At 39.6% G+C, this 13,660-nt stretch overlaps 1 protein-coding gene and 1 long non-coding RNA gene across 4 annotated transcripts in view; both read left to right on the top strand.

Moving 5' to 3' along the window:
• The window catches only part of LOC113118538 (rho guanine nucleotide exchange factor 26), a 97,895-nt gene that overhangs the window by 25,623 nt on the left and 58,612 nt on the right, over nucleotides 1-13,660 (top strand). The window lies entirely within an intron of this gene.
• Nucleotides 6,251-8,589, top strand: LOC113118539 (uncharacterized). Of its 2 annotated transcripts, none has more exons than XR_003294333.1 (4): nucleotides 6,251-6,615; nucleotides 7,272-7,345; nucleotides 7,467-8,046; nucleotides 8,190-8,589. It is a non-coding gene; the product is annotated as an uncharacterized LOC113118539 (long non-coding RNA). The 2 variants fall into 2 exon arrangements; XR_003294334.1 differs by lacking the exon at nucleotides 6,251-6,615 and adding an exon at nucleotides 6,672-7,070.

The following is a 13,660-nucleotide window of genomic DNA, read 5'->3' as shown; positions in this document are numbered from 1 at the left end:
GGGCTCTGCATGTATGGTCCCTCGATGGGAGCCTCTGAGCCTCCCCGGGGATGTACTACACACCATTGCTCAGGCAAGAGCCCCGTCTACAAGACGCCTCTATGCCCAAAAATGGTCAGTCTTTGTTGACTGGTGCTTAGCACAAAACAAAGACCCTGTTGAGTGTGATGTATCTCCGATACTGTCATTTCTCCAGGAGCGTCTAGAAAAGGGTCTCACCCCTTCCACACTCAAAGTGTACGTAGCAGCCATTGCAGCATTTCATGCTCCTATTGCTGGCCAATCAGTGGGTCGACACAGCCTCATTGTGCGTTTCCTGAGAGGTGCTAGGCGGTTGAAGCCCCCACGCCCTCTTACCGTTCCCACTTGGGACCTTCACACGGTCCTTGGAGCACTCAAAGGACCTCCCTTTGAACCGCTGCGGTCAGCTGACCTTCGGCCCCTAACGCTCAAAACCGCTCTGCTACTTGCTCTAGCATCGGTCAAGCGTGTTGGCGATTTGCAGGCCCTCTCGGTGAGCCCTGCATGCCTTGAGTTTGGGCCCAATGACTCTAAGGTCATTTTAAAACCCAGGCATGGCTACGTACCTAAAGTGCTCTCGACGCCATTCAGAGCACAGGTAATTTCCCTCTCAGCTCTGCCTCCGTTGTCAGGTGAGCGAGAGCTGGATTTACTCTGCCCAGTGAGGGCTTTGAGAATTTACATTGAGCGGTCTCAGCCGTTCAGGCAATCTGACCAGCTTTTTGTCTGCTTTGGTGACCGCACCAAAGGGTCTTCGGTCTCAAAGCAACGCCTCTCGCGTTGGATAGTTGAAGCTATCGCTCTGTTACTCCTCTATGGGCCTTGAGTGCCCCATAGGAGTTAGAGCCCACTCTACTAGAGGGATGGCCTCTTCATGGGCCTGGTCTAGTGGTGTCTCTATCAAGGACATCTGTGAGGCGGCCGGCTGGTCCTCGCCGTCCACTTTTGTCAGGTTCTATAACTTGGATATCCCGACCTTGCATGCTCGGGTTCTTTCGGTTTGATACGACGGCCTCTAGCAGACTCTGTCATCATACCACCTCCAGGGAGCTAGCTCCCTCTCAGCAGTGTAGCGTCAAGGGTTCGATGGCTCCGGCCCTCTCACTTATCCTCTGGACCCCAGGGTGTTCAAGTTAAGTCTTGTCGTTCCCTACCGTGGCACGGCGCGGTTGAATTCGTTCCCCATACGCAGTATGAGTGAAGTATCGAAAGGGAACGTACTCGGTTACGAACGTAACCTCGGTTCCCTGAGATACGGAACGAGTACTGCGTTATATGCTGTGCCACGAGGCTGCGGGTTCAGTGTCGTCGCTTCAGTCGTATGACCTGATTTCCTCTGGCGATTGCCTGCTTATATAGCCATTCGCCCCGCCCATTCTGGCAGGCTTTGGCGCGCTGCATCGCCACAGGCTCGCGCAGCTACGCAGCGCTGTCATTGGTTTAAAAAAGTTTACAGATTAAACCAATGGCAGTGCAGTTGCACTGCGTTATTGAAAAAAGGCTTCAGTATCGAGGAAAAAAGGAGCTTTTCCCCATACGCAGTACTCGTTCCATATCTCAGGGAACCGAGGTTACGTTCGTAACCGAGTACGTTATCAGCTACATATTAGCTATACAATAATACACAGCAGTGTTGTAGGCGAGTCACCAACTGTCGAGTCCGAGTCGAGTCTCGAGTCTCAGTGTTCGAGTCCGAGTCCAAGTCCGAGTCACCAAAGAGGAGTCCGAGTCGAGTCCCCATTATCAGAGTTTGAGTCCGAGTCGAGTCTCGAGTCCCGTATTGGAATTTTTTTGTTTGTTTTTTGAGGAAACAATAGCAACCGAGTTGGTAGACATTGAAGTCCATTATATGAAGAAAACATCCTGAAATGTTTTCCTTAAAATACATAATTTAAGAAAAAACGCCATGGATATCCTGGATGGCATTGGGAGGAGTAAATGGTTAGAAAATTTTCATTTTTGTGTGAACTAATCCTTTAACACTGTATATAGAAATACACTCGGCGAAAAAAAGGAATTTGCACATTACAATGAGTGTGTGTGAGAGAGAGAGAGAGTGTGAGTGTGTGTGTGTGAGAGAGAGAGAGCGTTTGTGTGTGAGTGACCGAGTGATTTAGCGTGAGAGCGTTTGTATGTGTTCAAGTGAATGTGTGTGTGTGATAGCACGCGCTTGGTCAGAAAGAAACGTGTAATGTCGTGCTTGGTCAGAAAGCAAGGGCCATTCAAATATCGCGTCTTTTTCACGCTAAAGTTCGTTATTTCCAATGTACTGTAGGCGCCCGGTATGCACGCTCATAATGGAAGCGTATGCACGCTCATAACGGCAGCATCCAGGCGCGTCCTCACCGCATCAAGTTAAAAACATCTCAACTTTTCAGAATTCCGCGAGCGCACCGTGGGTAATGTGACAAGAACTAACCAATCAGCTTCATCCTTTCCCGCAAGTGCCCGAGCGCTTTGGAAAAAAAGTAAAGTGAAAGTAAAGTGAGTGACGTCAGTGAGTGTGTTGTCAAGCAAAGGGAGCAAGCGGTAACAGTGTCTGTGAGGGAAAAGAATAGATCGCGGCTGGTCTTGGGCACGAAACATTTTTTTAATAACATTTTCAGTCAAAAACAACGTGATGAATGCTCAAGTCCGATTTTTGGTTTGCTCGTAGTGATGATGGAGCTTGTAGTTGAACAATTTGTAACATGCCTGTATATTTTGCTTTCTTTTTCTCATCTTCTTTTTTCTTCTTGCGATACTGAGCCCCTGATGGCTTTGACCTTTTCATGATGATGAAACTCAAACATTTACTTCAAGTAACTTTAACCACGGATGACGATGTTGAAAGGCAACGGCTTTCTGGGATTGTATTGCGCATGCACGACTTTAACATGACTCTAACGGCAGCAGCCACTATCACCACCAATGAGACTTACTCAGATAATCGCAAGTAATCATAATGCTTCGATATAGCAAAAGTATGAAAATATAATATGACCTTGAAATAATAATAATAATAATATTAATAATATATTAATATTATTAATATATTCAGGGCCGTTTTTAGGCATAGGCAATGAATCTAAAATATATGAAAGTTTAATTTTTATCAGTACATTATGGAAAATAATGAATTTTTATCACAATATGCAAATTTTTTGAGAAGGACCTGTATATCTCCTAATAGTATCGATCTTGGAAGTAGTACATAAAGTCATTACTGCTGTGCTGTTGGGAAATGTCAACACCTGTTGATGCTTTATTTTTTGTTAATTTAGCCACTGTATTGAATAAGCCCAGGTATCAGAATCGGTATCGGGAAGAGAAAAAGGATATCGGAACATCTCTACTTTTCTGTAGGATAGTGTACTTTCCCGAAAAGCAATTTCTTCTAATAACCCGAAATGAACTTAAATTACACTTTCAGTTTTGATCGTACAGATAAGAGCTATACATCAATAGAATCTGTAAAGGAATCTGTAATAGAATCTGCATTTTTGTATACAGACATAATAACAACAAAACTTTGTGCATTAATAAAATAAAGATAACAAACAAGGTGTGCTGTCTGCAGCCTTTGTCTGTTATGATCTTCATTTACAAACGCGTCATTAAAAGTAACTGTAACTCAGTGAATACTCAACGAAGAGACATGAGAGATATATCTATAGAAATGTCATGACATGTCTACCTTTAGACTAAACAAATGTTACCGAAAACAAATCTTCTGTGATAAAGTAATCCATATGAAAACTATGTGATATCCATCTTTCACATCTCTCTTCATTATCTTCTAATTCGTCTACGCCCCCGCGTTGAACGCGCTACTGAGATTATGGGCCCTATTTTAACGATCTAAACACTAAGTGTAAGGCGCACGGTGCAGGTGCACTCAAGGTGTGTCCAAATCCATTTTTGCTATTTTAACGACGGAAAAACGGTCCGTGTGCAGGGGCGCATTTTTGGAATGGGTTGTGCCTATTGTCTTAATAAGTTATGGGCGTAACATTCAATAAACCAATCAGAGTGTCATCTCCCATTCCCTTTAAGAGCGAGATGCATGGCGGATCGCTATTTACATGGTGGAAATCGTTGGCGGAAAAGCTGAACGCTTCTCAAGCGAAGAAACTGATTTACTCATGTGTGAAGTTAAAGCGCTTGAGCAGATCATCTACACGACAAGCAGGAATCCACCAAAGGTTCCCGAGGTGAAGAACGCATGGGATGAATTAGAATTTCATTCATCATTATAAGTAGCAATAGGCAGAATTGTAAATAGGTAGCCTAATTATAATAAACACGACTATCCATGATTACATTGTTATATTTATGTGGCCTACACAATAGTATTCTTTACACTGTAATCCTTTTGTTTTTAATATTTGGCATGTTTGTGTGAGGCACATCCCTGTGTGTAATAAGCAAAGTCAACGCACACTGTGGACCCGCCCAGAAGCGCATTTTCATTGACTTTAGACCAGGTTTTAGTTGGTCTGTGGTGCAGTCTGTTTTCAGCTCCTTAAAAAAGCAATGCGTCTGACAGGGGCGTAGCCATCTTTTCAGAAGTGAGGGGGACAAAAATTACACACACACACACACACACACACACACACACACACACATATATATATATATATATATATATATATATATATATATATAAAATATTATGATATAACATTTCTGTAATCTATATAGCCTACTAGTCAACAGTTTTTTAACAGTAAGATTGTTTATGTTTTGAAAGAAGTCTCTTCTGCTCACGAAGCCTGCCTTTATTTTGTCCAAAGTACAGCAGAAGCAGTAATATTGTGAAATATTTTTACTATTTAAAATAACTGTTTTCTATTTGATTATATTTTAAATGTAATGTATTCCTGTGATCAAAGCTGTATTTTCAGCATCATTCCTCCAGTCTTCAGTGTCACATTAATCAGAAATCATTCTTAATTTGCTGATTATCAATATTTAAAACAGAGGAGTACATTTTCTTCAGCATTTTTTGATGAATAGAAGGATCCACAGATCAGCATTTATGTGAATTTTTTTTTTTTTTTGGTTAAATAAATGATAGAAATTAATACTTGTATTAGCAAGGATTTTTTTTAATTGATCAGAAGTGATGATAAAGACATCATTTTACAAGAGATTTCTATTTCAGATAAATGCTGCTCTTCTGAACTGTCTATTCATCAAAGAAACCTGAAAAAATTATACTCAGCTGTTTTCAACATTATCATAATACAAGTTGTTGTATTTTTAGCAGCAAATCAGAATATCAGAATTATTTCTGAAATTTTCTCTAATCTCTAGATTTTAATTGGCTTAGAAATCTGAAGATTTCAGTTTCAGTTTAGTTTCAGTTTTCTTACAAAACTGCTGGACAATAACAAATAATAATAATAATGATTTGTTTATATACCTACTACACACACTTGTTATCACATAATAAGGCAGAATAGTTTATATACTGCAATAAATGCTATGTCAATTAGCACTGCATTGTTCATATTTTTATTACTATTACATTTTTTGGACTTGAAAAAAAACAAAACCGAAAATGCATGCGCAGACTATCCTGTCTCTTTGAGTTTAAATCTATATTTATTCACACCATTTATTGAAAACCTCTATACGAACACATTTGCCCGAAAAAGTGCGGGGGACGAATTTCCGTGATGATAAAAGTGTGGGGGACACGCCCCCCGCGTCCCCTGCGTAATCTACGCCCCTGGCGTCTGAACACACCTCTTTTTTAGACCAGCACACTGATGGGCGCACAAATGGGTGCAAATGCATTTGCTAATTGCTAGTTAGATTTTTTCCAAACTGTAATTCCTGGCTAAATGTATAATTAAAGTGAAACATTATGAAGTTTTAATAACAATATACACTATTCAATGTATCAAAAAAAACCTGATCAAATATTCTCAGCTCTTTTCCACATTTATAATAATAATAATAATAATGATACTAATAATACTAATAACAATAAATGTTTTTTTTGTAGAAAATCTGTGTAACTGGAGCAGTGATGCTAAAAATTCAGCTTTGAAAGTCAGCTTTGATTTTTCTTAAAGGGGGGGGGGGGTGAAATGCTCGTTTTCACTCAATATCATGTTAATCTTGAGTACCTATAGAGTAGTACTGCACCCTTCATAACTCCAAAAAGTATTTAGTTTTATTATATTCATAAGAGAAAGATAGTCTGTACCGATTTTTCCAAGCGTGTACGTCTGCAGACTGCAAGACGGGGGTGTAACTTGAAGTGGGCGTAACTTGAAGTAGGAGGCGTAACTTGAAGTTGTCCAAATCACACAGAACCACGCGAGACCTCAAAACGATAAGTTAATGGCAATATGGCGGCACAGAGTAGAATATTGATTACGTTTTAAGGGAGGCAGGGGTTTTAGGCAGGATTTGATTCATGATGTGTGTGTAGATATTAATGTTAGGGGACAATGTGAGAGTGTACGTTTTAGTAGGAAAACGTATTATCTGACCCACACTCCGGAACAGAAGAGGGCGGTAATGCACCAATAAGCTGGATGCCAACCGCCGTTAAACTGGAAAGAAGACGAATATGACAGCTTGCTGTGAGAGACAACGGTGAGAATCTTATTTTTTTCCGAAATAATTATTTAAAATGAAGTGTATAAGTCATTTTCATACAGTGGTATTGTTTTTGGAGTTAATAATTTATTAAAACTAAGGCGTAAAGTAAGCAACATATAAGCAAAAAAAGACGCTATCCCCAGGTATCACAGGCTCAGTCTGTCTGTGACCTACATAATATAGCATATTTGTGATTTAGCTGTAAACATGTTTTATAATGCATAAATAACAGGGGAGCTCCATTAAGTACACGACTCAATAGTAGATTTACATAAACTATATATACTTCTTGAAGACTAGTACTAAAATGTCTATTTATCATCTGACTGGATAATGTTTGATAAGTATTGTAGATGAGCACATCCAACAGACATGAAACAGGTGTCTGAGTGATATGTGTGTGTGATATTGTGTAGAATTCACTTTTGTCAACACTGCTATAGATGAATGTGAGTCATGTAAACAAACAAATCTACATAAAGTAACTAAACATAAGTTATCTATTTTATTTGTCCATTTGCAATATTGATAATTTAAGGAACATTTGTGTTGGATAAAAAGTGAGTTACATCAGTTATTAGTTCAACATGTAAATGCAGTATATCACAGATATATAACAGAGGAGACTGACTCTTGTCTGGATGTTACAGGGACAGATGAGACACATGTGTGTTTATCTGCTGTAGAGTAACTGATGAAGGAATGCTACCATCAAAGGATTTGTGTAAGTACACTACAAAAATAAATGAAACATTTTAAATCTTGAGTTGTATTTTATTATAATGTAATTTTAAACAACTATTACACCTCCTTTCTTATTCTTGATTTCTGTGCATTTGCTGCAGATCTTTTGTGGTGGAGCAGGACCTGCAAGGAAAGGTGAAAAAGAGGGAAAACCTGAAACAAAAGAATAATGTAATGACTTTTTGTATTGTGTATTTTTGTAGGACATGAACATGTCTGTAGACTGGTGTGTGCACTGAGGATGGAGAAGACCACAGCATCATCCTGGAAATGATCGAGAGTCACAGATGAGATGCTCCATCACTCCAGCTCTTACCGTCTCATCAGGACCAGATGCTGCTGTGGTGTCTTCATCCTCAGTGACCCCAGAGCCAGTGAGAGCATCTAGAGAAAGACCACAAGACACTGAGGATGTGATTTTGGTAATGTTTGTTCAGCTGGTTAATGTTTAAACAATGAAGGCTGACTTTCAGAAGCTTCAAAAGCATCATCAAAAAATGTGATGGAGCTTTTATCTGAAGTGATTGACAGTGCTCTTATAACAGGGGCCTACAATCCCCTGATCAACCTGGAGAAGAGAGCCTTGCTCAAGGACACACTGGTGTTCCTGTGGCTCAAGGGGTAGAGCATTGCGTTAGCAGTGCAAGGTTGTGGGTTCGAATACCAGGGAACACATGTTAGGTAAAAACTAATAGTCTGAATGCACTGTAAGTCACTTTGGATAAATGTATAATTTATTTATGTATTTGAACCACTTCAGTGGTTTAGCCCACTACAAAAGTAATAAATCATGTACTTGTAAACTCTGTGTAAATGTTTTTCAGGTAGTCGTGCTCATGGGGTGCAGGCACACGAAAGTTTGGAGCAGACACAGCAGTCAGATTGTCCTGCACGTGTTCCCCTGCTCTAGCTTCAAGGTTGTGTGGTTCAGAGAGCCGTCATCAAGGTCTTCCTCATCCTGTTGCTCAACGACATCCCCATTGAGAAGAGTGCGATTGTGAAGTGCAGCGGCAGAACTGTATCAGCTGTGTTCAGATGGCAGGAGGATGTTGGGTTCACCATCTGTAAATACTTGATTGTTAGAACAATAAGTTTGAATGAAGCTTTGTATCATGTGTTGTTGACTTGTGCATGTATGCATTTATTGTGATGCTAACTTTTATACATTATTTTAATCATTTAGACATATTTTTGGTTGTCAGTAAATAAAATATAAATATTTTATCCATTAATGTATTAATTGCTTGATTGAAAATGGATGTATTCACATCGACTGCATTTATTTAACTAGTGTATATATTCATGTATAGCTGTGTCACAAAAGAAAATACATTTGGCTTCTTTTACTAAAATGTAATTTTAAGAAAAAAAAAATTATATAATTATTGGTTGGCATTTATCGTTATTATTGCATGGTAAATGTTGGGGTGGGCAAAAGATGCAATTCATTATGGGGTAATGTTAATTTTCGAGTAGTAATACTTACATTTTTAGAGTATCAAATCAACAGTCTTCTCCAAAGATGAGATCTTCAAGCAGCTGATCGAAGTACCCTTTGTGCAGATATTGCAGTCGCTGTGAGGTGTTTGTGCACCTGACCCACTTTTTTATTATTATTGCCAAATTATTACATAAAAGATCATGGTAAGAGGTTGTATCTGACAATAAACAATCATAATGCCATAAAACAGTAAATAAAAAAAATTATGTGTTCATAGTATGAGATGCTATAAAAGAAAAACTTTTTTCACGTAAAATTATTTAACAAATATTCAAGAGATAACGATTTTGGGTTTTCTAATAAAAAACAAATGTTTTAAGGATAACACTTGATCACATTAGTGGAGTTAAAAATATATATATAAAAAAATCTACAGTATTGGCTATACTACAATCACAAAATAAAAAGGCAGCCGTTTCTGCAACGTTCTTCATTATCAAGATAATTACAAATACAATAATTAAACCTGTCACTTATATCTTTTACGTTTTTGTGCTTGTTATAACTTTGTAGGTCACATGATCAACATAGCGGATGATGATATACAATTTGGATTCATTCTTCATACATACGCATTTAGGCTGTAGAGTATAAACTCTTTTAGCGCTCCTTAAGTTAGTACTTATTGAAATTAAGTGCCTAATTAAAGGGTATGCGGTTTCGAACGCATCCCGACAAAATCTCGTTTTGAGGTCTCGCGTGGTTCTGTGTGATTTGAACAACTTCAAGTTACGCCTCCTACTTCAAGTTACGCCCACTTCAAGTTACGCCCCCGTCTTGCAGTCTGCAGACAGACCCTTCTCGATTTTTCCCGGAAAAACACGAGCGCCTGGAGGCGTGACGTGTGGGCGGAGCTAAAGAATGTGCAAACACTTGCACAACTGCGTTGATGCTCTGTAAAAAATAAACTCCATCCACTGGTCCCTTAATGCTGTTTTTTCTTTGGTAATCTGTGCCGGTTTTTTTGTCCTGGCAACCAAAAACACACTCCTTTTGTGACATTTTGCGACGCTCTCGCTCTGATCAGTGATTGTCTGTGCACAGCCTCTCTCTGCTCTGCTATACGGGAGCGCGCGCTCTTCCGGCAAATGTGCCCTCAGGACCCATATAAGGAAATTCCGCTCCATCTAACGTCACACAGAGCCATACTCGAAAAAAACTTTCAGAAACTTGTGACAAACCGGAAGGAGTATTTTTGGAACAGAAATACTCCTTCAAACGTACAACTTAATTTTTGAAACTTTGTCCATGTTTAGCATGGGAATCCAACTCTTTAACAGTGTAAAAAACTCAGTATGCATGAAATAGCATTTCACCCCCCCTTTAATAAAGTGTTTAACTGCACTCGCAAGTGAATATTAAATTATTTTTTGGGATAATTAAATATTTTCTAAATAAACTACAAACATATAAATTTATTTTGTCCTCAGATTCTTTCTTGTAACTCTTCACTCTGTCATACACCTGACTGAAAGGCTCATTATGCAGCTAATTACGTGGGTCTTGTCTTCTCAGGTGTAAATCACAATGATATTCATGATAGTTGACGCCTACTTGCATATGACTAACCAACAAAAAGTGTCTTTGAAAATTTAAATCAATATATTGTTTTCTGTGAGTGAGTAAAGATGATGATTTTCACATAATTTAGAAAGAAAAATTCTAGGCTACAAGCTCCAGTTCTCAAAAGTCCTAGGAATCAATGTTCTGTATGTGTTTTATTGCCTTATTCAAGTGATTTAACATTTTTTGTTTTTCACTAACCACACATAAACATTTTTTTTCCTCAAAAACACAATCATGTACAGTACATGCTGCTCACATATTATTAAAGCCCAGTTTGTGCTGATTACAGTGATATTAGACTTTAGCCATTTAGATGTTTATAAGCAACTGAAAAAATGCACAAATGTCAGGGCATGACAAAACTTTTCCAGGCCCCAAAAATACCCTTAGACCTCAGAGGGTTCATCTTCCTTAAGCGTAAATGAGCAACCGTATCTAAAATGCTAGAAAAGAGAGAGTCAATAGTTTCTGTTACATCATCGTTTTTCTGAATTTTTGGATGTGCTAAGAAATTAAGATAAATTTAGGAAGATTAAAAAGGTTTAAAAGCAGTCTTTTGTGGTATAAATGATGGTTCTACCATACTTAGTAGGATACAAGGAGTAGAATTTACAGCTTTAGCTATATGAAGTTTACACAAGACTAGATAATGATCAGTGATATCATCGCTTGGCTGCATAATTTTAACACCATCAACATCATAACATCAACATCATAACATGGGGAAGTCGTGACCTAATGGTTAGAGAGTCGGACTTGCAATCGAGTGGTTGTGAGGTCGAGTCTCGGGCCAGCAGGAATTGTAGTTGGGGGGAGTGCATGTACAGTGTTCTTTCCACCCACAATACCACGACTGAGGTCCCCTTGACCAAGGCACTGAACCCCCAACTGCCCCCCTGGCGCCTCAGCATAAATGGCTGCCCACTGCTCCGGGTGTGTGTTCATGGTGTGTGTGTGTGTGTGTGTGTGTGTTCACTTTGGATGGCTTAAAAGCAGAGCACTAATTCTGAGAATGGGTCACCATGCTTGACTGTATGTCACGTCACTTTCACTTTCACTTTCAATCAATATAAGGAAGATGAGTATATCAAGTAAATAAGGCCATTCAACTCTGTAAAATTCTTCAGACCCCCGACGTATGTGGCAAGGCATACAATCTATCACAGACTACAAAACACCTAACACTGAGCCCCCCTCCCTGACGACCACAATCACTTTTATGCTCGTTTTGATTGAAATAATGAGATCTCACTCAAAGCTGAGCATCAACCTAGTGAACTGCCACTCTCCACCTCAGATGTTTACTCCACTCTGTGTAAGGTGAACGCATGGAAGGCAGCTGGCCCTGAGAGAATACCTGGTCATGTGCTTAAAGCCTGTGCGGAGCAGCTGGCTGAGGTCTTCATGGACATTTTCAATCTGTCCCTGGCCCAAACAACTGTCCCCACTACCTTCAAAACCTCTGATCTCCAAGCTCAGCCAGCTTGGAATCAGCACATCCATCTGCAACTGGATTCTAGATTTTCTGACTAACAGACCTCAGTCTGTTAAGAGGGGAGGGGGGGGGGGATGAAATGCTCATTTTCACTCAATCTCCTGATAACCTCTTATCCTCCATCATCACTCTGAACACCGGTGTGCCACAGGGCTGCGTACTGAGCCCTCTCCTGTTCTCCTTATTCACCAATGACTGCATTCCTGTTTATGGCTCCAACAACATAATCAAATTTGCAGATGACACCACGGTGGCAGGTCTGATCAAGCATGACAATGAGTCAGCCTACAGGGATGAGGTGCAGCACCTGGCTGAAGACAAGGAGATCATTGTGGACTTCAGGCAGACCATGAGCCATGCATACACACCCATCTACATCAACGGAGCTGCAGTGTCGAGTTTCAAAATCCTTGGCATCCACATCTATGATGACCTCACCTGGTCCCTTAACACCTCCACCCTAGTCAAAAAGGCACAGCAGCACCTTTACTTCTTACGGAGCCTTAAGAATTTTCCCAGGATCCTTGTGGAATTCTACCGCTGTACCATTGAGAGCTTACTCACTAACTGCATCTCAGTATGGAACAGCAATTGCTCCGCATCTGACCACAAAGCAGACTCTAGTTGGTAGTGAAAACTGCTCAACGGATCACCAGCACCCAGTTAACTTCCATTGAGAACATCTATCACAAGCGCTGTCTGGGCAGGGCAAGGGACATCATCAAGGATGCCTCTCGTCCTAACCATGGACTTTTCACCCTCCTTCCTTATGGCAGGCATTACAGGAGCCTACGCTCTCGCGCTAGTAGGCTCAGGGAGAGCTTCTTCCCCAAGGCTGTGACACTTCTGAATGCCACACCATCAATCTAACCTGCACCTGTTCTCTTACTGCATATATTTCACATGTATTGCACTACTCATGTTTTGCACAGACTGCACATTGTTCAAGCCATTACACTGTAAACTGTCTGAAGTTGTTACTGTACAAAGCACAGTAAACTATTTCTATAAAAATATCATTGCACTACTATTATTTTGCATTGAATACATTGTTTAACAATATTATTGCACACTCATCCAAATGTTTTTTTGTGCTGCTGTTCATAATGCATATATAATCCTTCATTGCTGCTGTTCATAATGTACATATTCCACTCCTATTTATATTCTGTACATACCCTGCTTTACACTGTATATAGCAACTCCAAAAAAAATCTCTCTTCTGCATCTAATGATAAAATACATGTATCTTTAGAGCCATTCATCTTATAAATGATATTCAGTACTTACCTAATCTTATGGAATGCCTGTATATCACATCACTTTCACTATTTCGGACAAAGCCATTTTGATCCATTCATATTAGTGAAGGTAAATGAGATTCTGCAGTATATAACTGGTATATAATTGGAAAAATTTTGTAAAGGTTTTGTTAATCTCCATCTGATGCCATATTACCATATTGTCATATTGTATAAATATTATTAATTGCTTTACTTGATTGTAATAATTTAATCTGCATTGCTAAAAGTCTGCCTGACTTCTCTCTATACTCATATATAGAAGATATTTGTTTGAGACTAATTAAGCTATTCACCATCGCCGAGGTGTGTTCTCTCCACTGTCTACTCTGGTCACCCCATCCGGCAAGTGCACTTCCCGTTTGCAAGGATTCTCATTCTCCATCCATTTACTACTCGTTTTCATATTCTACCGGTCTCAGTAAATACCAG

This window comes from Carassius auratus, chromosome 18 (assembly GCF_003368295.1).
Source record: "Carassius auratus strain Wakin chromosome 18, ASM336829v1, whole genome shotgun sequence".
Classification (NCBI taxonomy): Eukaryota; Metazoa; Chordata; class Actinopteri; order Cypriniformes; family Cyprinidae; genus Carassius; species Carassius auratus.
The sequence above is the reverse complement of the archived record's forward strand: the minus strand, read 5'-3'. Positions and strand labels throughout refer to the sequence as shown.